The sequence below is a fragment of the Apodemus sylvaticus genome, chromosome 4, assembly GCF_947179515.1.
Source record: "Apodemus sylvaticus chromosome 4, mApoSyl1.1, whole genome shotgun sequence".
In the NCBI taxonomy this organism is placed as follows: Eukaryota; Metazoa; Chordata; class Mammalia; order Rodentia; family Muridae; genus Apodemus; species Apodemus sylvaticus.
This window is the reverse complement of record NC_067475.1, coordinates 161,560,386-161,585,391: the sequence shown is the minus strand read 5'-3', so window position 1 is coordinate 161,585,391 and position 25,006 is coordinate 161,560,386. Positions and strand designations below refer to the sequence as shown.

The 25,006-nt window shown below is 41.8% G+C and overlaps 1 protein-coding gene and 1 pseudogene across 1 annotated transcript in view; one reads left to right on the top strand and one right to left on the bottom strand.

The window, feature by feature from the left end:
- The window catches only part of LOC127683526 (rho GTPase-activating protein 20-like), a 626,457-nt gene that overhangs the window by 583,530 nt on the left and 17,921 nt on the right, over positions 1 to 25,006 (bottom strand). The window lies entirely within an intron of this gene.
- LOC127683986 (uncharacterized) lies at positions 22,887 to 22,978 on the top strand (annotated as a pseudogene).

Genomic DNA, 25,006 nt, shown 5'->3' with positions numbered 1-25,006 from the left:
TTATCATATCTCTATAGATACATGATAGACTGTGTGTGTGTGTGTGTGTGTGTGTGATAGGAGCATGCACATGCTAAGATATGCATGTGCAAGTTGTGTGTGGCTTATCACCTTCCACCTAGTTTTGATGCAGGGACTCTTATTTGACCTAGTGAATACCACGCTTGTTAGATTACAGGAGTCTGTAAATTGTCCTATCTCTACCATTTAGTAAAAGAGTTCTGAAATAACAGATATACATTCGTACTTTAGGCTATATAAGAGTCCTTCTCTTATCTCATCTTCCTGTTTCTCTTTCATCCTTCACACCCTCTACTTTCCACAGTCATGTAACATCAATTTTTCTGCCCCTCCTTCTTCAACACCTCTGCTCACTCATCAATTTGTATAACATCTACATATGCCTTTCTAGATCTCTCTCCCTTATTGATATACAGGTGCAAGTAAGGTCTGGAAAGTAATCTGCATGGTCATCAAGAAATGCCTTGATGGCCACGTCTAGAAACAGAACATACTACCAAATCCAGAGAAAAGGTTTTTTTTGGCTTCAATTTATCTATCCATCCATCCATCCATCCATCCATCCATCCATCCATCCATCCATTTATCTATCTATCTATCTATCTATCTATCTATCTATCTTAATCTTTATCACCTATGTAATATGTGTATGAATAATCAAAATATGTGTGTGAATATGTGGAGCATGTGCATACAGAAGCCTATGGAAATCAGAAGAGGACTCACAATTCCCTCGAACTGAAATTACAGGCAGGGTGAGCCACCCTAAGGTTTCAGGGAAGAGAACCTGTGCTGTCTGACAGAGGAGCAAGCACTCTGAACTTTTGGGGCATCTTTCCAGACCTTGAGCTCATTTTCATAATCATGTAACTTTCAATCAAGGAATCCACACATTAAGGCAGTTTGTTATTGTTATAAGAAATGAATCCATATACATTTCTGAAAAACAACCTCATATATCCTGTTATGGACTAACCAACCTGATAGTTGTGTATGTTAAATGTCAAAAAATACAGAAGCTATGCAAAACATCAAATTTCTTTTAAATAAGTTATTGTCCTCTTCACAAAGTTGCTTCTGTGCTACAGTACCATCAGATAAAAATCCACAAATTTCCTTTTACTGTTGATAAAGAAGCATTAGCAGGGAAAAGATAGAAGACTTTTGAAACATGGTACCTTTTACTGATGACACTATAAAGAATGGAAAGCCCCCTTCCTGTGGCCACCCAACCACAAAAGCTGGCCACTCCAATTTGCATTAAGTGGTCATCAGTCTTAACTTCCTTAAAATGAGTGAGAATAACATTGAAGTGAGAAACAGACTGTCCCATGGCATCTCTCACAGTCCAATACAAGTAAATACCCAACAACAAAATACACAGAATAGTGAGACACAAAACAGCTGCTCCAAGACTGAAAACAAAAACGAATCTAAAGACTCAGAGTCACTGATTCACAGGTTCCTGCTTTGGAAATTGGAATCAGCACAGGGAGGAAAACAACTGATTCTGGAGCTCTGTTTTCATCAAAAATGCCCCTAACTGATGGGTGAATGAAAGCAAGAACACACACAGACTATACACAAACTAGACACTTATCTGGCTGGTGCCAGACCCTCATAGTCAGGTATCCTGGAAGTTTGGGGGTTTCTGGCCCATGCACCAAATCTTGTGCCCAGATTGCAAAACCCCAAAGAGACCATCAGAAACCACAATTCCAATGCAAGCACATGAGAGTCATTATCCAAGCCCGAGATTGGTCCACAAACCTTCCCGGGGGAACAGGAATGAGAGTGACCCCTGCCCACCCAGCTCTAGATGGAGGGGATTTAGAAAGGTAAAAAACCACAAGTGGGGGTTTCTAAGCCTTGGCATTACATGAGAGGGTAAAGGAATGTTGGTCTTTTCTCCCAAAGCCCAAGGGTGGCAGCCATATCACTCCACGGACAGCAGACAGTAGCTTTCTCCAAGGACAGCAGTTTAATACAGAGTTTGGAGGATAAAATGGAATATCTCTTGCTGTGTTTTGTTTGGTTGTTTTTTTTTGTTTGTTTTTGTTTTGTTCGTTTTGTTTTGTTTTGGTTTGGTTTGGTTTTTGCCTCTTCATTGGCCATGCCTCTGTAAGAGCACGTTAACTTAGAATGAAGTTTTAAGAATAAAATAGAGTTTATTCTGCTACCTCAGTCCCTTCACTCCCACTGTCCAATGTCTAAAACTACACTTATCATGGAAAAACCAGTGCTCCTAGGACCTTGCTGGGAAGGGACTGCAGGTTCTTGCTGAGCAATGAAATCACATTTATGTTAGGACCAGATCTGACTAGGAGCTGAGACCACTCCCAGTTCTGTCAAGTCCTAGTTGTGTGGCTCTAGGGGGAATAAATCACCAAGGCACAGCTGATCCAAATCAAACTTGGTAGGTCTAGTTCCAGGCCACTTCTTTCCACTGCCTTACCATTGACAGACATTGGTAGCCAATCACAGCACCACAGTCTGCTGGTCTCAGATACTCCAGTGGGGCCTTTTAATCATGTACACAACCACCCAGGAGCTACAGCCCAATTAAAAAACAATTTTCCACCCTGCTTCCTGAATTACAAACAAGGATATGAGAAGATGGAAGAGTAAACAAAATAAGCCAAGTACATAAATAAAGAAGGTCATTGTGGTGACTATTCCTGGTTGTCAACTTGACTGTATCAGGAATGAACTACAGTCTAGAATTGGAAGGCTCACCTATGATCCTAATTTGGAGGCTCAGAGATATAAGTTTCTGACCTGGATCTTGGCATGGAGACCTTGAAGCATAGTGGCTAAGACAAGGAGATCTCTGAGTTCAAGATCATTTGGGATTAAAGGCATGGAGGCACACACCTTTAATCTGGGCCACACCCTCTGCTGGAGACCCACATGCCAATAATCTGGGCCACACCCTCTGTTGGAGACCTACAGCCTTTAATCTTGGCTACACCCTCTGCTGGAGATATATAAGGACATTGAAAGAAGGAAGATTCTCTCTCACTCTTCCTTGCCTGCTTGCTTCTTGGGACTGAGAAACTGCTAGATCCTTGGACTTCCATCCACAGCTGCTGCTGATCATTGCTGGGGAGTTGGACTATAGACTGTAAGTCATTGACAAATTCCCTAACTATATGAAGACTATCCATACGTTCTGTGACTCTAGAGAACCCAAACTAAAACAGTCATTTCTTGAGTGGGGGAATTTCAATGACAAGATCTACAAGGTGTTGTGAGAGTAAGTAACTGGGACAGTGATATATACATGGAAACTGGACATGAAACTGGTTTTTAGCAACAGGGAGGGAGGGCAAAAATTCTAGTTTAGTGGCTTCTCCTACAAAGAAATAAAGAATAAGTGAACCTTGTGAGAAGCAGCACTGCCAAGGAGATCCTGGCTACAGTGGTGAGGATCCTAGGGCTAGAGAGATGCCACAGCAGTCAGGAGCACCTGGGGCTCTTCCTATGGACCTAATTCACATCCCAGCAGCAGTGTCCGGTGGCTCTCAGGTGCCTATAATTCCAACTCCAGGAAACCCAATGCCCTTTTCTGACCTCCTAGGGCACCCAGGGATACATGGCACACAGACAGACAGACAGACAGACAGGAATGTCTCTTGGATTTCACCATGATGTCTAATGTTGATTAGTGACTAGAAATAGTCTTTATTGATTTGGTTTGCATGGTTTTGACTGGTGTGTAACTGGATTTTTGAGGCACATTGTGGTGCTTTGCTTATGTATATATGAAGTTTCAATCAAATTTATGAACATAACTATTGCATCAGCAGTTTCTTTGCCTGTGGTTAAGAACATTAAAATCCTTTATTAGCAGATACATGCTGTTCAGTGTTTGGTTCATTGTGGGCCCAGGCAGTCCAGTGGGTCACAGAGTAAGGTTTCCTGGCTCACGGGGCTCTTTTGTTCAAATCTTCCATTTCCTAAAACCACTAAATGTAATTTTTGCTTCTGTGATCTGAAAAGCAGTTTGAAGTCCCACATAGCCTATCTGTCCACACTTAGAAAATGATCCTGCTTCGTGTTGTCTTGAAAATAGATATAGTAAAATAGAAAAATTTTAATTAATTGTAGTGCTGGAATAAAACCCTGGGCCACATGTATACCTGTTAACTATTCTACCTATCTGAGCTGCAACGTTAGCTCTGAGTCCATTGACATATGGTCTCACTATTCCTTGGGCAGGCCTTGAACCCTGAATCTCTCTGACTCAGCCTCTCAACTGAGGCCAGAGGACCTGTGGAGGAATCCGGACCATCGGAGGAAGTCCTTAGTCCGGTCCAGCATCTGGAAGTGCAGTGGGGGCTGTTCCATTTCTCCAACACATGGGGTTTAGATACAAGGAGACAGCCCATGATTTTAAAGCTTTATTATAGAAAGATAGGGGAAAGGAAAAGAGATAGAAAATTAAAGAGAGAAAGAAGAGATAGAGGGGTGAGAGCTGGCCATGACCACTGGAAAGAGGGGGAAAGAATGTGGAGAGAGCAGGACAGCAGAGCAAGAGACAAGGGAGAGCCCAGGCAAGAGAAAGGGGAAAGAGAGCTAGGAGAGGCCAAGCATCCCCTTTTATAGTGGGCTGGGCTACCTGGCTGTTGCCAGGTAACTGTGAGGCAGGGAAACCTGGCTGTAGCCAGGTGACTGTGGAGGTGGAGTTCAGCCAGAACAGTAGGATTCTGGGTGCAGCACTATGTGACTGATGGCCACAGGATTATGTCCAAAATACAACCAAAACCAAAACTGTCATAGAGTGAAACATGGTCTTACATAAAGCAGACCCAACAGAGCCCATTTCAAAGGGAAGAAGGCTGTTTTCTCCAAAGAACCCCCAGTACAAAGAGCCAACACATCCTCAATGGAGTTAAGAAATAACAAAGAAGGGATCTGTGGTGAATAGTTTTATGTCAACATGATACAAGCTATGAAGTCATTGGAGAGGAAGAATCCTCAATTAAAGAAAATTCTTCCATAAGATCAGGCTACAGGCAAGCCTGTAGGACATTTTCCTCATTATTGATTGATTGATGTGGAAGGGCACATCCCATGTGGGTAGCACCATCCCTGGGCTGGTGGTCCTGGGTTCTATAAGAAAGCAGGATGAGCATGCCATGAGGAGGAAGCCAGTAAGCAGAACCTCTCTGGGGCCTTAGCATCAGTCCTGCCTACAGGAGCCTGCCCTGTTTGAGTTCCTTCCCTGATTTCTTCAATGTTGGACTACACTGTGAAAGTATAAGCCAAATAAACTCTTTCCTCCTCAAATTGCTTTGTTCAGTTGCTTTGCCTCTGAGCTCTGCTCTCAGCTGCACTGCAGACAATGAGCCCTTGAGTGAGGCTGGGGCGATGGTTTAGTGCTAAGAATGGGTTGGGGGGGGGTCAAGTGCATGTGTGGTATTGGTCCTGCTGACCTCCTAAGGCAAGATGACAGGAAAAGAGTGCTTCCTAGGGTGAGAGTGCTAATGTGCTCCTGATCTTTCAGGATACACATATGTGCACACAAGCACACAAACATACTCGAGAACCTGTGTGTGTGTGCCTAATTCTACTCATTTTTTCCTTTCAATTTGTTTGATGGGCCTGGCAGCCAGCTGCCACCTGGTTTGGTGGACTCATCTTGTAATTTCTCTAAGTGCTTCTTGTGGTCTCAATGGGAGTCTGGGAGATCGCAATATGGGGAGGGGTCATTGGTTATACACACATAAACACACACAAACACACACACACACACACACACACACACACACACACACACACATTCAACTCAGTTGTAACCAAGCTAGTGACCCTCATAGGACAGGGATATTAGCCAACAGCTAGCACATACTCAGGTTCTGACCTAGGAGTTTGTCCACTGTAGACAGAGGTAGACTCCACTTCTGGAAAGTGTCACGTAACTTGATTGTGTCTTGTTACCTCATTTATAATATGTGTGTAGTTTCCATCTCAAAGTTGGATGAACTCAGCAGACAAGGACTGAGTGAAGCACAGATCCTGGGATCCAGGCAGACAAGACTGGCAAACTAAATCTTGCATCCAGGTAGATATTCTGAGTAGATGCAGAGGACACTAGCCCATCCGTGTCACACAGAAGGCTGTCCTGTCCACGCAAGGACACTACAGAGCACTATAATCTATAGATGGCTAGAGCTCAGCTCCAGTTTGTGCCTGAGGGACAGGAGGGCACATCTGGAGCTGAACTGGACTCTGTGTGAACCTGAGGCAGAGGAGTAGTCTATTTGATCCTAGGACACCAAGAGAAGAGAATCCCAAGGGAAGTCCCAGCACCTGTCCCTGCAGCTGTCAGCAAGCCAACAGCCACATCCAGGGTCAGGCATGGGAGAGCTGCTAATCCCCAGCTGACCTCAGAGGCTGTGGAGAGCAGCTGCAGTGAAGGACCAAGCTCTCATCTATCTCAGTCCTGTAGGAGACAAGACCTCCCTTTCTCTCTGTGTGGTGCACTGTCCTCAACCCTCTGCCCTTCCCTCCTCATCCACAGCTAGATAATCTCAGTCCTGTGCAGACACCCCATCACACAACTGCAGTGCCCTGCACTGGGACAGATGGTCTGTCCTGGACCTGCACACTGCAGAAGATAGACTTCTCCAGAAGAACCTTAGAAGGCCTCTCGCAGAGAAGATTCAAGATAAATCAAGAGATAGGTGGAGGCAAGAGCTAAAGAGAGATTTGCTGCAAGTGTATGTGGAAGGAGGGTCTGGATGATTCAAACAAGCTCTGCAGCCTTGTGGCCACCAAGAGTCCCTAAAAGGTCTACTCAAGAGGAAGCTGACATCTCCAGAGAACAGGAAGCAGGGATGTTCTAGACATGGGATCAAAGGCAAAGATAAATGGAGCGGGGGAGACCTGCAGCATAAATGGACTGTGGGACTGAAAGGGCTTAAGTAAAACCCATGGTGTTTCTCATCTGAAGTCACTGCACTAAATGAGGGGGCTTAAAAAGAGAGGATGGGGAGGTTAAGGGACTGTGGCATGGCGGTGTGGGGGAAGGGGGTGCTCAGGCAGACCCCTATCCAGGCACCCCTTTCCCCTGAGGGACCACACACACACAGGCATGGTATAGACTAGAGTTTATTCAGGGTAGAGCTTGGGAGCTAGTGGCAAAGAAAGGCAGAGAGAGAGAGAGAGAGAGAGAGAGAGAGAGAGAGAGAGAGAGAGAGAGAGAGAGAGAAGTAGAGTGGAGTGGAGGCCAGCCATGACCATGTGGAGGGGGGAGGAAAGCCCAAGGGAGAGCAAAGAGGGAGAGGAGGGGCAAGTAGCCCCTCTTATAGTGGGCCAGATCTCTGGGGCGGGACATACCTGGCTATTGCCAGGAAGGTGTGGGGTGGAGCTTAGACAGAATACCAACAGGGACCATTCAGCCCACTCCATAAGCCAAATGAAAGGATTCCCGCACACACCAAGGAAGGAATACAGGGGGCTTGGCTCTGAAGAAACACCATGAGTATCAACTAAGATAAGCAAATGAACACCTTTCCATACTGGTCTGCATTCCTGCCTCACCACACTCAGAACCCCCACACCAGTGAAAGTGCAACCTGAGAATTGTATCTCTACCCATTTTCAAGTTGTTCAGGACTTTACAAAGGCGAAATTAAGTTTTCTTACAGCTTCATGTGTGATCTGTAATTATCTCGAAACAAAAAGTGGCATAAGTGGGAAGGATTTTGGAATGAGGGTTCACTGGGCCTCCTCTGTCCTTCCTTCTATGATGGAACACCAATAGCAAACAGACCCAAACTCAGGGTTCTCCTGCAAGTACACCCAGTTGTTCTGCTGACAAAAATGGCTGTTGTACCTTCAGAGTGACAATACAGATTATTGAAGGAAAAGGTGGGAGACAGGAGACCAGTGGGGACACCTTTATAGTAAATCAGGAACAGCATTTGACAGTAACTGAGTCAGTATAAAAGCAGCTGGGTGAGACAGAGACAGTACTGGCAGATGGGCTGGACCATACACACGTTAGGAAGGTAAAAAGTGAGGTTTGTGCCCATTTGGCCTGTCCCAATGAGGCAACACTGGACCTTTATAAATTTAAAATTCAAAATAGTGAAGTTTTCAGGAAGTTAATCATAATTGTTAGTGCAAGGGGAGGGGGCATATAAGAGAGTGAGAGATTGAACAGATTGAACATTTTCACGAGGACTCCAGAAGCCTCGTGAAAGGGGGGGAAGAAAGGGTTAATAGATAATCTTTTGCATGGAATTAATTCCATAAAGAAAAGCAGAGCCAATATACATCTCTGCAGTTAAGAGCACTAGCTGCTCTTCCAGAGCATGCGTGTTTGATTATCAGAAGCATATGGTTGTTCACAACTGTTAGTGACTCCAGTTCCAGAAGTTCCAATGCCACCGTTCTGACCTTCATAGGCACCAGGCACAGGTGCAATATGCAGAAATCCATGCAGACAAAAATCCATACATATATAAATATAATATTTTAAAAATCCCACAAATCAACAGATATGATGGAAATGGTTACTAGACCTGTGAGTGATATGTCTGTTCACTTGGCAGGCTGTGTTCAAGGAATGGGCTCAGGAAATGTCTCAGTTTGTGAAGTGCCTGCTCCACAACTCTTACATCCCCAGTACATACAGAAGGGCACAACGTGCATGTGTTACACCCAGTGACCAGCAGGTGGAGACAGGAACATTCTTTAGACCTACTGACTAGCCAGCATGGTGGAACCAATGAGCTTCAGGTTCAGTGAGAGACTGTTCCTGAAAACATAAAACATAAAGTCCAAAACTGAGGAAGACACTTGATGTCAACCTCAGGCTGCCATGTGCAAAGGCATACATGTGTACATGTACCTGTGCACATACATGCATGAACACACACACACATACACACACACAAACACACACACACTATCTGAGCTATTTCTCTATTATTGTGATAAAACACCTAATCCAGGCCACATAGCAAAAGAAGAGTTTATTTTGGGCTTACAATTTTAAAAATATATGAATGCATTATAAGAATATAAGAGGATAATTGCATATAAGAAGACATTATAATTGGGATAGTGAAGGGGGAGCAGGAATGGTGCTGGAACATCAGCTGAGAGCGCAGATATTGACCCACAAATAGGAAGCATAGAATTGTAGTGGAACCATCTTTTGAGATTGTAAAGACTTCCTCCAGTGATATACTGCCTTCAGTAAGATCATACTTTCTAATCTTCCCCAGTCACAAACTAAAGATCAAGCATTTAAATGCATAAGACTAGGAGGGGGCATCTCATTTGAGCCATCATACAAACAAGCACATACAAAGTAAAGAAAGGGAACAAGAAGGACTCTTATGCTAAGATAATGGGCTGAGCAGATCTCACAGTCTGATGGACCATCTTCCCTGGCCCACTGAAGACTCACCATGGACTGGGCAAACTCTGCTCTGGCACCCAGCATAGAATTTGCATCAGGATTCTCAGCCCACGGTTTCAAGTTCAGTAGGCAGCATGAATGCATCCAAGCAGCAGACAGAATAGGCAGCCATAGAGGGAGATTAGGGTTAATAGCATTTCTCTCAGGAAAGCTGGCCTCCAGGTTTGTCCTTTCATAGATGATGCTATAAGACTAATGCACATCATAAAACAAACCTGTTGAGCCTTTGGAACAGCAGAAATGTCTGGAGAGATACTTATCAGAATGCTAGCTTTGGGTTGGCGTGATACACTTTACACCACGTCTTCATACTTTCCCTAACACTTTCTTAAAATAGTGCTTCGTTTGGAAAGTGACACAACTTCTGTGGAGAAAGATGTAAACTGCCTTGAAATGCTTCATATGGAAAGGAGTAGGTGAGACCCCAGTAGATCATCAAAAGCCAAATGATACTGTATAACGCGTAGTAATGGGTTATCATTAATATAGTCTATTGTTTATCACACAGTAGGTAAATGGGCATTCGGTTGCACTATAATTACCCAGAAATGGGTGATCTGTTTTCTTCTCTGAGAGCTAGGTACCAAGGGTATTTAAGTAGCACGTGTCACAACACAGGAAGAGAGCAAAGTGAGGAGAGAGGGATTTTCTCCCAAAGTGGGGCCTCATTAGACTCTTTCAGAATCCTCAGACAGGGTGCAATGCTGTGTGTCCCCAGGATGACAGCAAGCAGAGAATTAGCATTGATCTCTGCAAGGCTTCTGCATTTTCCTTTGATGAGTATAAAGGTGTCCTTCCTTAACTATTTTGATAACTTTGGGTTGAAAGTCAATATCACTTGATATTAGAATGGCTACTCCAGCTTGTTTCATGGGAGTATTTGCTTGGAAAATTTTGTTCCAGCCTTTTACTCTGAAGTAGTGTCTCTCTTTGTCACTGAGGAGCATTTTCTGTATGCAGCAAAATGCTGGGTCCTCTTTACATATCCAGTCTGTAAGTCTATCTCTTTTTGTTGGGGAATTGAGTCCATTGATGTTAAGAGGTATTAAGGAAAAGTGATTGTTGCTTCCTGTTATTTTTGCTGTTAGAGGTGGAATTATGCTTTTGTGGTTATCTTCCTAAGGGTTTCTTGAAAGATGATTACTTTCTTGCTTTTTCTAGGTGTAATCTTCCTCCTTGTGTTGGAGTTTTCTATTATCCTTTGTCAGTTCTGCTGAAATTAAAGTTGTGGATGGCTGTCAGTTCTTTCTTGCCTTCCCCGTGGGTGGTGAGACTTCTGGCCCTGATCTACAATTCTTGGGGCATATACAGTCCTGGAAAACAATGATGGCCAACATGCCTGTAGACCTGATTTTATTATTGTTTTGTGTGTTTGTGTGTTTGGTGAGGGAAATGCCTGCCTGCCTGGTTTATTGCCAGCCTGTAACTCTATCAGAAGCCAGATGAAGGAGTCAGATCAGCTAAAATTAAATTTGTAGTTGCATGTCAGGTGACAATTGCTTGCCCTGTGTATGGAGGGACTTAAACCCATTAAACATAGAAACATAATGGGCAAAGCCAGAAGGGCTATTTGTTAAGATTCTGTCAGCCATTTTAGTATTATAGAGTTATGTCTCAGGAACTCCTTAGTTACGTTAAATAAAAACAATGGGAAATACAATACATTTGTGTGCTAGTTTTCTCATTTTAACTTATAGATACTAAGGTATACAGATAAAATAATGCTTATATCCTTGAGATACTTAAAAATAAACAAACTACCACCACTAACAACAACAACAACAAAAACAATTAAAAAAAACCTGTGAGTAACAACTACAACAACAACAAATATTCAAATTGCAAATTTCTTGTGCCCTTGATCCATGGCTTCTTTCATTACTTTTCGCATGCAAGGAAGGGGTCAGAATCCCTAACATTTGAATCAAAAGCTTCAGTCAAATAGCTGCTGATGTAGTAAATAGTTCGGGTCCTTGATTCTGGAAGCTTCTGTGGTTTCTATGCTGCAACTTTCCCTAATCTCTCCTCCATAGACAGATGAATGAGACATGCATTGAGGGCTGTTGAAACTGGTTCATGTCCCCTCTCTCACATGTATGTTTCTATTACCTATTTACTACCCACTGCATGTTTGTGTTGAAAGAGATTTACTTATTTATTTTTTTAGTATGTACTAGGCCACAATTCCTGCAAAAACAAACAAACAAACAAACAAAAAACAACCAATCAGACTACTGAAATCAATACAGTATTGCACTTATCCAATGTGCTATCGAATCTCTGGGTTCTAACTCTGTCTTACCTACAGAAGGATTTCCAGAATAACTATAAATATTTATATTTATCTATTTATTTAATCACTCTTTATTGTCTGTCTATAGTTCTTTCTGCCTCTGTCTTTCAAGGCTACACAGTGAAACTCCATATCAAATAAACCAAAACTAGCTAAGTCTGCCTGGTATGTAGAAGGACTCAAGGACAATTAATTATGTTTGTCTCTTATTATGCATTTTAATGAAAAATATCAATAAGACTTAAAATTTGAAAGGGCGATATAAACCCCATTCATCTACATTTAAGGACCTCATTTACCTCCATTTAAGGATCAGGTTTGATTTTTTAAAAGTTATAAGACACAAGCTACAGGCATTGACCATAAATTCCAGATACTAAGTCATAAAACAGGAGCTCAAAGAACAGACCATAAAATCCAGAACAGATCATAAAATCCCCAAGAACAGCTTGAGAACAATCACAAAGATTGGGAAATACCATATCACAGAAAAAACCATCTGGGCTGGGCAGCCCTATTTAATCACATGGTTGAATGTTCATGACACAGGAATACAGAACAGGAAGCACCTATTAGACTTTAGCACCCATCAATGAAATTGCAGATTACCTAATGCTTCTAGAAAGTTCCCTTGGTTACTTATAAGAAGGCATGCATACCTTTTTCGGGGTCCCCATTTTAGAGAATGGTTGACTCCTGCATGCTGTTGGATTCTGCAGAATAAACACTCTATGTTTCTGCATACTACCTGAGGCTCTGGTCTTCCGTCATCGATTTTTGTACAAATACAAATGATTGATTCATGTATCTTGGGATTTTATGAGACTTCTGTTTGCTTTTAGGTGCTTCCTCACAATTCTGCACATTCAAACTGTGTTTAATTGGGTTCTGGTTCTCTAGAGATTACTAAACCGAGGAAAAAAAAATATGACCTGCCAAATTAAGTCACAGGGCTGCTTCCATCTTCGGGAGGTCATTAGCCAAGATGGAAAGATGGATACCATCCACATGGCAACATACATCTTGGTGAGGTCAATCAAATGACAGAACAAGAAATTAGAAACAAATAAACAAGCAAACACAAAAACTTCCATGGGTTGAAGAAAGAACAAGAAATTGGGAGTAGATATAAATGCTTTTAATCTCAGTCTCAGAGAGGCAGCAAAAGACGAACTGAGTTTCTTCCTTGACAGGGATTTCTCCACACCGACAAATCCTATGTCAAATACACCCTGTCCCACCCCCTCAAAATTATGCATTTTACCTTTCCAGACTTATGTCTGAGGAGACTCCTACTTATGTTACACAAAAACAAAACAGTATGTGGTAGAAATTGTTAATCCCAACCCATGAGTTCTTATCCCACCTTAATTATTTAGATTTTGGATAAAAGACAAACATTTTTTATTTATATGCCTTAAATGACACAAGAAGCAGGCAGATATCTACCCTCCATCTTATTAGAATTTACCTTTTTATCAATAACCTCAAGTGATTACTGATTATGTTTCATTTGTGCTGATATTAGCATTAATTGGCCAGTGAAGATTACAGCTTTTGGAGATGGCTCAGATGGAAGGTACCTATCTGATGCTCTTTCTATGGATGCTTGAGTTCAGTTCCAAGGGAGCCACATAGAGGGTCCTCCTAGTTTCTGGTGCCCTCTTCTGGCATGTAGGCTTATATGCAGATTGCCATGCATATACATCAAAAATGAATGAATAAATAAATAAATAAATAAATAAACAAACAAACAAGAACAAATATTCTAGCGTTTGTCTTGCTATGGTGGTGCAAGTGGCTCTGTGGGTTTGAGGCTAGCTAAGTCAACAGAGTAAGTCCCAAGGCTGCCGTTGTTACCCAAAGAGAAATGCTATCTCCAGACAAAATAAAACAAGGCAATAGAAGATTATGGTTTTTATTTTACAGTTATATCTTCCCTCTAGTGTCATTGTTTCTTGAACTTAGATGAAGTCCTGTTTAACTTCTTTCTTTCTTCCTTCCTTTCTTTTCTTTTTTTCTTTCTTTCCTTCTTTCTTTTTTTTCGGTGGCAATTGGAGCTATACTTTTCCCCAGAGACTGATTTTATTCTGTGGCAAGGGTTGTATAATGTTGTGCTTTCCACATGTTGTCTTCCAGCCTTGGATGTCTCCTCCCTACACCATCAGGTTGTGTGTAAGACAGGGGTGTAGTTATCTGGCCTAAACACTGTGACCTCTGCACTTCTCACTGTAGTTCTTGGATTTCCTGTGGACATGTGTACTTTGAAGTCCTCACACAGTTCACTCTGTTCCTGAGTTCCATTTGAACCTCTTCCCCAAAGCCAGAAGGGAGGTTGATCCATTTCAATGCATGCCCTCCCTGTCCATTGCAGGAATGCCCCGTGCTTGAGAACCACCCAGTGCTCCTGGAGCATTCCAGGCTTTGACCCTCAAGGTACTCACTTCTGAGTTGATGGTGGTGCTTTCTGTTTCTTGGTGTGTCACCTGTGCTCCATTTTGCAGTAAGAGGCCTGAGGGGGCCAAAAGAAAGTATGGTAAAAGGGGCTCTGGCATTCCCTGTTGTCTGAAAAGGGAGTCCTTTTTTGGATGAGTGTCTGCCCCAAGCTGCTGCATTCCTCTGTAGGGCCATGTAGAGAGGGGCTGAATGGTAAAGGCTAGTTTCTTTTTGTCAATGACCTTTTGCTACACTGTGTGGGGGGCCAGTATCTGTCCCTCTCTGGTCTCGAACACTCAGGATACCCTGGAGGACAGGCCTTAGTGCGGATGCTCCACACTTACCGTGGAGGTCTTATGTGCTGCATTTCACTCATGGAGCTAGTTTATGGTTGTTGTGGTCTGGAGCTCATTGGGTACTCTGAGGGTACATCCCACCCTCAATGAGAAAAAGTTGCATTCTTTAGGTATCTGAGAACCTTCCGATGCTAAGGGAGCATTTCAGGCTTTGACCATCAAGGTGCTCACTTCTGAGTTGATGCGGCCTGCTATGCTCTGAAGGGGATTATATGGATGCACAGTCCCACCCCAAGGCATGCTCTAAACATCTTCTGCAGTAGTTTTGGCCATGGGAATCCCCACTCCACTCCTGTCTTCAGTGGGGTGAGCATTTGCTTTTTAGTTTATTGTGGCCCATGCCTCCTCCCTCAAGATTTGAGGATGTATCTCACAGGTAGAGCTGTTGTCCTTTCTTTTCACATCCCTCAAGCTTTTCACACAGAACCAAGAAATGTGCTCTAGGAGTGTTTGCCATCCCACAGCCTTGGTCAAACTGGGTACACCTGGAAGGAGAGCAGGGGACAGGGGGTGCTGAAAGTGAACGGTCTAGAAAGAGAATCGTGAAGCCCCGACAATGTTCTGATCAAGGCCCAATGTTTAATGGATAACTCTGAATTTAAAGGGGAGAAACCCATCCCCCAATATGCCAGAATCTGGTCAGGAAAACAGGCTCAGCTGCTCAGTGGGTAGCTGGCTCCTTGCAGGAAGCTGCAGATCTGGAAGAACAATAGACTTCTCCTAGTTCTGAAGGCTCCACCCTAGGTAGGCAACTGTGGCAAAACAAGGTCTGAATTACCCTGCTCAAGGCTGGAGGAAAGGCTCAATTCCTCCCTATTTATTTATTAAAAATTAGCTTGACTGGGGCACTGGATTGACTTATCCTCTATGGTCCTTCCTGGGAATTATGGTGGTTGGTTGCTGCATCTGGCTTACCACTGTGTCTATACTCTCTCTTACCCATCCCAGAGGACACTAGCAGATTACTTGTGTTATTTAAGCAAACACAGCCATATTAGTGTTTATTAATAAACAAATAAGGCATTTCAGTTCATGCCTCTGTCTTAGGTTGATAAGAGTCATAGATCATCAGTGGCCTGTTTTTGACTGCTGGGTACAATTTGAGCATCCAGAGGACTGCAAGCATGGCACACACATGAACTGGATGGGAAGGGCATGTACCACAATGGATCAATCAACCACACTTCCAGGCTTGGGGAAGAGGTTTAAATGGAACACAGGAACTGAGTGAACTGCATGAGGATAACAGAGAACGTGATGTCCACAGGGACCCCATGAACCACCTTAAGATATATAGAGGATCACAGTCTTTGGGCTGAATAGCCACACCCCAGCCTTCTACACACCATTAACATTGACAGGGAGGAGAGGCAGGGGCCTGCTGGCAGAACGAGGAGTGTGGCCACCACTTGCAATGAATGACTATTCCCCATGAGTGTCCATTTCTCAAATGGCATGGTGTAGGTCCCAGCCAGAAGAGAGTACAAGAACACCACATCAGTCCACAGAAACGGAGAGTGGCAGATGCTATAGGGAACAACAAGCTGGATCTTCTGTGGACAAAATGAGCAAGCTGGGACTCAAAAGTGAACAATTCAAGCAACCAAACCAAGAACAACAGAAAAAGCAGGACAAAGAGCCTCCTCCCCCCACCAAAAAAAGAGCAAAAAATTTTGAGAACTGCACTTCTCCACGCAGCAAATGATGGAGGCTCAGAAACAAAAAGGCATCAAATAACAACAACAACAAAAACTTGCTGGCTTAACCCCAGACAGCAATGCCGTGAAAAGGGCAAAGTAGTGCACTTAGGATTTACATGGCAGACAAACAGAGACACACAAATCGAGGACCTGTGGAAATTTGGGAACTCAGTGAAAGAAACACCAAGTGGACCTGTCATGGAGGAGAAACAGGAATCTTCAGCACACACAAGTGCTCTCCTTGCCCTTAGCTCCACCATTCACTCAGTCCAGGTGACAACGAACATGGAGAAAGAGGGAACGCCTGGCATGCAGATATATATTAACATACTGTTCTTTGGTTGGTGACATTAAAGAACAGGACCCTTCAATGCTGTTGGCTTTTCTGGCCACCTGTTTTTCTGCCCTATGGCTCACGGCTCACAGTTCCTGAAGCTCCATTTGCTATGATTCCTGTTTCCTGTGTTTACTTACTTGGATGAGTGAATTCTCTGGTGTGGCTTGTGACAATCAGGCACTGTGTATTATATGTGTGTATTCTGATCATTTTAAATTTCTTATTCTGTGAATTTATTGTACATTGACCTCTCCAACATCAAATCCAACATTATTGTTGTTGTTGTTGTTGTTGTTGTTATCTCGGGTTAGAGGGGTCCCACAGGACAAAAACAAACTAGTAAGACTCCAAGCTTCAGAGACACCAACAGGATGGGCCACTTCTCTTGGAAACTGGGATCATAGCATCCTTTCATATTCAGAAATTCAGATCCCCAGCCACAGGAACTGAGTGGCTCCTGAAGTAAAACAAAAACAAAAAGGTTCTGAAGCTCTAGTGAGCCCAAGCCGGGCAACATTGCCTTGGAATCCTGGGCCACAGCATCCTCTGGACCTCAGTGATCCAGAGCTCCAACCTAGGGGCTCATGTAAAAAAAAATGACCTGAAGCTCCATTGAGTCCAGACTGGGCCACATCCGCTGGGAGGATGGGACCACAGCATCCTTTAGGCTCTGAAATCCAGAGCTCCAAGAAGTGAAGGAAGGCTGGTGTCAAAAACCTCCAGTTTCTTCCCAGTTCTGTCTTTGTCAACTTGTTTGGGGATGGGAGTGGGGTTTAAAGGTCTTCCCTCCCTGCCTCAGAAATCCAGTGGGGAAGTGGTTAAAGGCAGGGTTAACATCTGTGTTTTGTTGTTGCTTAATAGGGGAAAGTAGCAAGGATATTGACTCATTTTCTCATAAAACTCAGCTCAAATATCACATAACTATTATTTTCATTAGTATGGATTCTTGAAAGAAATGAACTAATGTGATTGATGATTAGATGAGGTGCATAGATAAGTCAGAACTAATTATAGAAATTGACTCATACAGTCAATAATAATAATAATAACAATAATTCCTATGCTATGTCACATCTCTCCTAAGCTGGTTTTTTTTCCAGAAAAAAAAGATTTTTACCTTATATAATTATAACAAAACATTTTGTAAATGATATAAAATCAAATTTCAGAGAGACAGGGACAAAACATATTAACCAAATATCCAAAACAAAAAACTAAAAGCTATCTGTCCATATTTAGAAAATTCTGATATTAGTAGCAGTAAGAGAAGCAAAGTATATCATTTAAACAACATTCACTGTTCTTTGCAGCCATGCAGACTGTCATTGTTTATACATTAACAGTGACCTCTGACAGCTAAATTTGCAAACTAATCTGGACTGTCTCCAACTCGCCAGCAAGGCATTAACAACCCCCTTAAAATTAGAGTACAGATAGAATAGATTTTTTAAAGGTTTATTTATTGATTTCATGTATGTGAGCTTCATTCAAACTAACAGCAGAGGGCAACAGATCCCATTACAGTCTCACTATGTTGCTCAGGCTGGTCTCTAAACTCCTGGGCTTAATACCTCAGCATATTCCAAGGAGCTAGGACTGCAGGTGCCCACCATCTGCCTGACTCCAAACAGCCCTTTGAATATCCTGCTTTGTAATCTGTAGTAGCCTAAATAACTCTTGTCTCTTTTTTGTTTAAACTTAAAATCGTTTTTGTTGTACATGATTACGATAATTTAACCTAATAGAGACTACTGATGCAAAAATCACTTAAAGAAATACAGGAGAACCTTGATCAACAGTCAGAAGTCATGAAAGAGGAAACACCAAAATCGCTTAAAGAATTAGAGGAAAACACAAACAAGCAAATGACAGAACTGAGCAAAAATTTTCAGGATCTAAAAACAGAAGTAGAAACAACTAAGAAAGCACAAAGGGAGACAACTTTGGAGATAGAAAACCTTGGGAATAAATCAGGGACCATAGATGCAAATATCAACAACAGAATACAAGAGATAGAAGAAAGAATCTCAGATGCCGAAGATACCATAGAAATCATGGACTCAACAGTTAAAGAAAATGCAAAATGCAAAAAGCTTGTAACCCAAAAATATCCAGGAAATCCAGGACACAATGAGAAAGCCAAATCTAAGGATCATAGGTATTGATGAGTGTGAAGATCTACAACTTAAAGGGCCAGCAAATATCTTCAACAATATTATGGAAGAAAACTTCCCTAACCTAAAGAGAGAGATGCCCATGAATATACAAGAAGCCTACAGAACTCCAAACAGAGTGGACCAGAACAGAAATAACTCCTGTCACATAATAATCAAAACCCCAAATGTACTAAAGAAAGAAAGAATACTTAGGGCAGTAAGAGAAAAAGGGCAAGTAACATATAAAGGAAGACCTATCAGAATTACACCAGATTTCTCACCAGAGACCATGAAAGCTAGAAGATCCTGGGCAGATCTCATGCAGACTCTAAGAGAAGAAAAATGCCAGCCAAGATTACTATACCCAGCGAAACTCTCAATCACTGTAGATGGAGAAACCATGACAAAACCACTACTGGGCATATATCCAGAGGATTCTTCAGCATGCAATAAGGACACATGCTCCACTATGTTCATAGCAGCCCTATTTGTAGTAGCCAGAAGCTGGAAAGAACCTAGATGTCCTTCAACGGAGGAATGGATACAAAAAATGTGGTATATTTACACAATGGAGTACTATTCAGCCATTAGAAACAATGAATTCATGAAATTCTTAGACAAATGGATGGAGCTGGAGAAAATCATACTAAGTGAGATAACCCAGTCTCAAAAGATCAATCATGGTATGCACTCACTGATAAGTGGATATTAGTCTAGAAACTTTGAATACCCAGGACATAATCCACAAATTAAATGATGTCCAAAAAGAATGGAGGAGTGAGCCCTGGTTCTGGAAAGACTCAGTGCAAGAGTATAGGGGAATTCCTGAACAGGGAAGTGGGAAGGGGTAGATGGAAGAATAGTGGGACAGAAGAGGGCTTATGGGACTTGCGGGGAGTGGGGACCCAGAAAAGGGGAAATCATTTGCAATGTAAATAAATAAATGAAAAAAAAGAAAAAGAAAGAAAGAACAAAAGAAAAAAAGAATAAAAGAATGAAAGAGAGAAAGAAGGAAGGAAAGGGAGAAAGAAAGGGCAAATAAATAAAATAAATAGAAACATAATTATAATTGAATTGGAACAAGCCAACACACACATACACACAGACACACACATACACACACAGGGACAAGGGAGAGCAGGGAATGGGATACGGCACATCTGCCTCCTTTTCTTTTTGTATTGGTTTTTTTTTTTGGAATTTTTTTGCACTTTTTATTGAATATATTCCTCATTTACATTTCAAATGTTATACCCTTTCCCAGTTTCCTCCCCTCCTCGAAATACCCCAACCCATCCTCCCACCCCCTGCCTCCAAGAATATGTCCCCCACCCAACACACTACCACCTACCCTCCCCCCTCGATTTTCCCATGCTGGGGCATCTATTGGGCATTTATAGGACCAGAGACCTGTCCTCCTACTGAAGCCCAACAAGGCATTCCTCTGCCACTCTTTTGGCTGGAACCATGTGTACCCTGTGGTTGATGGCTCAGTCCCTGGGAACCCTGGGGCATCTGGTCAGCCAAAATCATTATTCTTCCCAGACTAATTCTTAACCACCCAGCACTCCCAGAGCTCCCAGGGACAAAACCATCAACCAATGAGTACACATGAAGTTACCCATGACTCCAGAAGCATAGGCAGCAGAGGATGGCCTTGTTGGACATCAAAGGGAGGACAGGCCCATAAATGTTCTGTGCTCCAGTGTAGGGGAATACCAGGACAAGGAAGCAGGAGGGGTTTGATTGGGGAACAGGGAGAGCTAAGATAGCTCATGGGATTTTCACAGGGGTGGGGGGCAGGAAAGAAGATAATATTTGAAATATAAATAAAGACTATATCTAGTTAACATCTACAACAAAAGAGAATAAGCAGAATCTGCCTCCTTTTCAAGTTGTTATTCGTTCCCAAATTCAACTAGAAGGATGGCACCGTAAATAATTCATTTTTTTAAACTGTGTTTGAAACTTTTCTCAAAATGAGTTGAGGAATGTAAAGGGGAGTGTCTGCCAAACCCCAAACACAGTAGAGGAAAAGAAAGTTACAATCAGTAAGTAATGAAGTAAGTATAAACTTAAAAAAAAAAGAAAAGAATATTTTAGTTTTGTACAAAATGCCTAATTAAAGTGTAGCCTCTCATAGTAAGGAATACATGTTGCACAGAATAACAGATTACTAGACACAACCAATGCATCATTAAATAAAGATTGATGTCTCTCATTCCTTTTCCTGCCACTTGTGAGTTCTATGTTGCTTTGGCACAGCAAGTTTTGATGTATTCCTCCAATGTCTTTCTTCACAAGGGTTTCCATATAGTTGAAAAAATAAGATACTCCTTGTACAGGTCTCCACCTAACAGAACAAGTACTCAGTGGATAAGTTATCAGACCAATGTTCATGTTAAATTTTAAAAGGTTTATGATAGTAAAAAAACAGTAAATAATGTTGAAAGAAAAGATCTGAGGAATATTATAGCAACATTTATACTGATGATTTAATACACTGTATACATGTATGAAATAAGGAAGAATGTGATATTAAAAACTAATTGTAACTTTGAACATAAATGATATGCTAATGGGAAACTTAGTAAGAAATTAAAAAATTAAACATCATTAAAAATTCTAGACTTCTTTTCATACCTGTGAACACCCTGGCCTTTCCTATATTGTCCTATATGTCAGTTTCCTTCAGAAATTTCTTTTTCGTATGTTTGTCCCTTCCCCAAACTGTCTTGAATGGTGAAAACTTAGAAATGAGTAGCTGGAGTATATTAGCATTTGAAAGTGTAGTTGCATGAATCTCCACAACTCAAGCCAAAGACCTCTGCTTTCATGATCCTGATGTTCAGCTGAGCTGTCAAAACTATTATAATAAGCTAGATAACTCTCAATGCAGAAAAACAATCACATGTACAAACAAGCAAACACTCCAGCATTCAAAGATTAGTCATGAAGTTGATCTTGTCCAGACACAGGTGACAGTTCCGTGTGTCTTTCCTGTGGCTCCTATGAGGATATCAACATTGATTCTGGAAAGTAAACATTCTTGTACATTTTAAAGTCTCCACCTAGATTCCTGCACCTCTCCAAACCTCTCCATCTCCTGTGCTATGCTAACAATTGCTTTCTATATACATACCTTTACAGTGGAGCCTGGAATTGAGAGCAAATCAATGGATATGAAATTATCGCTTTCCTTCTAGGCACTATATAACAAACTGAAGACTGCAGTTGGTAAACCAACCACTGAAGTCTGAGGATTCATTAGCAGTCAGGGTGACAGGCCATTGTGAAGTCAAGATTCAAGAGCTTATGCTATAACTGACAAAGTGACAAGTGCATTTCATCCTCTTCAGTCTTTTGGTTTTAAAATCATGTTCATTTAATAATTGTTGAACCATAGGCATTTTTATTAAATAACAGATTCTCAGAAAAGTATATGTTAATAGCTAAATAGATAGATGAAATGAGAGACAGATAGATATCAGTAATAATATCTATCCAAGAAGAGAAGTAATTTTCTACAAAACATTTGGAAATTCATACTCATTCTCAAATATTCTCAATACATGATTCTTTTTTAACCTATCAAAGGTATATGTGAAAATTCAGCTTCATTAACCCTATGAACCGTAGAGACCAACATGCAAAAATCACAGGACACTTTAAAAATAAATATGCTTTACTGAACAGAGTCAGAAAGCTTCATCTACAGGAAAGTCAGTCAGTATTGTAGATTAGTATATTATACTTCTCATCACAATGATGCTTAGTTCAGAATCATAGTCAAGGATAAAATACATTCCTTAAATGAATTCATTCTATCCTCTACATCTTCACTATAAAAACAGAAAAATAAGTATAAAATATGATTCTATTTTATTTTCTTTCTATTAAAGTTTGAGGTTTAATAATTAGGTCTTTTTATTCCTTTTTTTCTGATGAATATTTTCTTCCTCCTGCTTTTTATTAAGTAGATTCTTTTGTAATACAACATATTCTGATAGTTTTCCCTCCCTCTACTCCTCAGCTACTCTCCACCCGACACGCCCACATGCACGCACGCCCCCCCACACACACATGCACACCTTCTCTCACATCTGGGCTCAGTCCATTTCTTTATCTCAGTAGAAAAGAACAGGTTTATTGCTTCTCGGCCTTTTGGCTAAGATCAAGTGTAGAAAAGAACGGGCTTCTTAGAGTCTACAGACTAAAATTTTTTTTCAGAGAAACCAATGAAAGACCCAAAACTGTTCAATTGTGAGGTAAAGAAAATAAACTTAAGTCCAATCAAAGGTTCTTGACCTCACAGTGGTATGAACTCGCTGATAAGCGGCTATTAGCCTAGAAGATCAGAATACCCAAGAAACAATTCACATATCAAATGATGCCCAAGAAGAAGGAAGGAGAGGCCCCTAGTCCTAGAAAGGCTCAGTGCAGCAGTTTAGGGGAATACCAGGAAAGGGGAGCAGGAAGGGGTTCATGAGGTAACAAGGGGCGGGAAGAGGGCTTATGGGACTTTTTGAGAGGGGAGATCCAGGAAAGGGGAAATAATTTGAAATGTAAACAAAAAATATATCAAAAAATTAATTAAATTACACTTACAAAAAAAACTTCTTGAATACTACTGACATGTAAGTACACTTACTGCATCTATTCTGATATGTGGCTGTACGGGTTATTGTCACACTTCATAGGTGTTAGAAGCAGAATACTCCTGTCAATTGCTTTCCTAACATGTCAACATGTCTAATATTTTATGTACCATAGAAACTCATTTTCAACGTAGACGTTGCTAAGTCATAAACCGCTAGAATCTGTTGAATTTAGACATATTGCTGTAAGATTTCTTTGGCAAAAGGCACTCAACCTCCCATGGCTGGGGCTAGAAATTTAAGTCAGATTTATGGAAGTAGTGAGGCTGTAGACTTGAAAATTTATCACACTAATTTACTAGATCAGCTCAATTCCTTCTGTAGCATTCTAAATAATTTATACATTTATTTATGTATTTTTTAAAACTTAATATTTTATCCCCCCATCTCATCCACTCTCAGAACTTTCCACATCCCATATCTCCTCCCCACCCTGCTGTCTCCACATGGATGTCCTCATCCTCCAGCCCACCTGACCTCTAAACTCCCTGGGCCCTAGAGTCTCTTGAGGGTTAGGTGCATCATCTCTGAATGAATACAGACCTGGAGGTTTCTTTTGTAAGTGTGTTGGGGGCCTCATGTCAGCTGGTGTATGCTGCCTATTTGGTGGTTCAGTGTTTGAGAGATCTGAGAGGTCCAGATTGAGAGTGCTGGTCGTCCTACTGGGTCTCCTTCCTTAGCTGCTTTCATCCTTCCCTAATTCAACAACAGGAGTCAGGTGCTTCTGTCCATTAGTTGGGTGCAAATGTCTGTATCTGACTCTTTCAGCTGCTTGTTGGATCATTCAGAGGGCAGTCAAGATAGGTCCCTTATTGTGAACTCTCCATAGCCTCAGTAATAGTGTCAGACCTTAGAGCCTCCGCTTGAGCTAGACCTCACTTTGGGCCTATCTCTGGCTCTTTTCCTCAGGCTCCTTTCCATTTCTATCTCTGCAGTTGTTTCAGAGAGGAACAATTACAGATCAGAGTTGTGACTGTGGGATGCCCCTCCCTCATTTGATGCCCTATCTTTCTTCCTGCTGGAGGTGGGCTATGTTCCCTCTCCCCACTGTCAGGCATCTAAGGTTGCTCCCTTTAGTGCCTGATAGTCGCTCACCTCCCAGGACTCTGGTACATTCTGGAGGGTCTGCCCCCTAACCTTCTACTTTCCAAGGTTGCTTGTTTACATTCTTTGTGCTGGCCCTCAGGGCTTCAGTCCTTTTCCTTCTCCCCATCCTAGATCAGGTTCCCCTCTCCCATGACTCCCCTGACCACTGTCCACTTTCCTTCCCAGGTCCCACCCTTCTTCCCCACTTGTGATTGCTTTCTTCTCCCTCCCAAGTGGGACTGAGTTGTCCTCACTTGTGCACTTCAGCTTGTTGACCTTTTTTGAGGTCTGTGGACTGTATGTTGGGTATTATGCATTTTTTGGCTAATATCCACTTATTAGTGAGAACATTAGTGTGTCCTTTTGTGTCCGAATACCTTACTCAGAATATTTTCTAATTCCTTCCATTTACTTGAAAACTTCAGGATGTCCTCATGCTTAACAGCTGAGTAGTATTCCGTTGTGTAAATGAACATTTTCTGTATCGATTTGTTGTGGGACATCTGGGTTGTTTCCAGCTTCTA